Source organism: Cebus imitator, unplaced genomic scaffold (genome assembly GCF_001604975.1).
Source record: "Cebus imitator isolate Cc_AM_T3 unplaced genomic scaffold, Cebus_imitator-1.0 Scaffold122, whole genome shotgun sequence".
Lineage (NCBI taxonomy): Eukaryota > Metazoa > Chordata > Mammalia > Primates > Cebidae > Cebus > Cebus imitator.
The window spans coordinates 2788827-2790491 of NW_016107437.1; the positions used below are offsets into that span (position 1 = coordinate 2788827).

At 39.7% G+C, this 1665-nt stretch overlaps 1 protein-coding gene across 1 annotated transcript in view; it reads left to right on the forward strand.

Moving 5' to 3' along the window:
- SNX29 (sorting nexin 29) overlaps positions 1 to 1665 on the forward strand; it is a 589908-nt gene that overhangs the window by 2698 nt on the left and 585545 nt on the right. The gene's annotated exons all lie outside the window — the stretch shown is intronic.

Genomic DNA, 1665 nt, shown 5'->3' on the forward strand with positions numbered 1-1665 from the left:
GGGTTTCACCATGTTGACCAGGATGGTCTCGATCTCTTGACCTCGTGATCCACCCACCTCGGCCTCCCAAAGTGCTGGGATCACAGGCTTGAGCCACCTCGACCTGCCCAACAAATGACTTTTTAGAAAAAATCATGAAGGATCCAAAGTTTCTTTTGGAAGGATTGTAATTGAGGCAGAAAAAGTGGTCTGTGAGGAAGGAAGGGGAAGTCCAATGGTATATTTTAATTGTTTCTTGAGAATGCAGTTGTGGGATTGATAACTGGCACACAGTAAAATAAAGTGGCATGGAAATATTTCCTCTCTTTCGTGTCCCACTTATAATATTTTATTTATTTATTTATTTGAGACAGAATCTCTCTATGTAACCCAGACTGAAGTGCAGTGGCACAATCTCAGCCCACTGCTTCCTGGGTTCAAGCAATTCTCCTGCCTCAGCCTCCTGAGTAGTTGGGATTACAGACGTGCACCACCATGCCCAGCTAATTTTTGTATTTTTAGTAGAGATGGAGTTTTGCCCTGTTGGCCAGGCTGGGTCTCAAACTCCTGGCCTCATGTGATCCACCTGCCTGAGCCCCAAAAAGTCTGGGATTAAAGGTGTAAGCCACCGCGCCCCGGTATTAACATTTTATTTTATAATGTATTTTTAAAAACTCAGGGTCTACATAAGGTTTAAACAGTGCAAATTGGCTTGTCTTTGAAATCTTTTAGGTCTCTCCCTCACCACCCTTTTGTTTTAGTTTTATTAGTTATTTTTTGGTATATTCAGAACTGTGCAAACATCACAATAGTTAATTTCAGAACATTTTTATTACCTCAGAAAGAAACCTCGTACCCATTAGCAGTCATTCCTCCTACCCTTTCCCCTCAGCCCCTGGGAACCACTCATCTAGTTTCTGTCTCTGGATGTGCCAGTTGTGGGTACATATAAGTGAAATCATACAATATGTGACCTGTCATGTCTGGCTTTTTTCACTTGGTATAATTTTCCTGAGGTCCAACCATGTTACTGCGTATATCTGTACTTCATTTCTTTTTGTGGCCAAATTATATTCCTTTATATGGATATTGTACATTTTGTGTATTCGTGCACCAATAGATGGGCATTTAAATTGTTTCCACTTTTTAGCTCTTCTGAATAATGCTGCTGTGAATGTTCACGCACAAGTTTTTGTGGGGGCAAGTCTCTTCATTTCTCTTGGGCATAGATGTAAGAGTGGAATTGCAGGGTCATATGATAACTGTGTTTAGCCATTTGAGAAGCTGTGTCAGACCTGTTTCCAAAGTGGCTGTACCATTTTAAATTCTCACCAGCAGTGTATGAGGGTTCTGTTTCTTCACACCTTCACCAAGAGTGTTTTTAATAGCAGACATTCTAGTGGGTGTGAAGTGGTATTTCTTTGTAGTTTTGATTTACATTTTCCTAGTGACTAGTGATACTGAGCATCTTATCTTGTGCTTATTGACCAGTTGTGTATCTTCCTTGGAGATATGTCTATTCAGATCCTTTGGCCATTTTAAAATTAGGTTGTTTGTCTTTTTATGCTGATCTGTAAGATTCCTCTGTAATTTCTGGATACAACTCCCTTATCAGGTTTATTGTTGACAAAAATTTTCTCCCCCTCCATGGTTTATCTTTTCATTTTCTCTTTTTTTTTTTTTTTG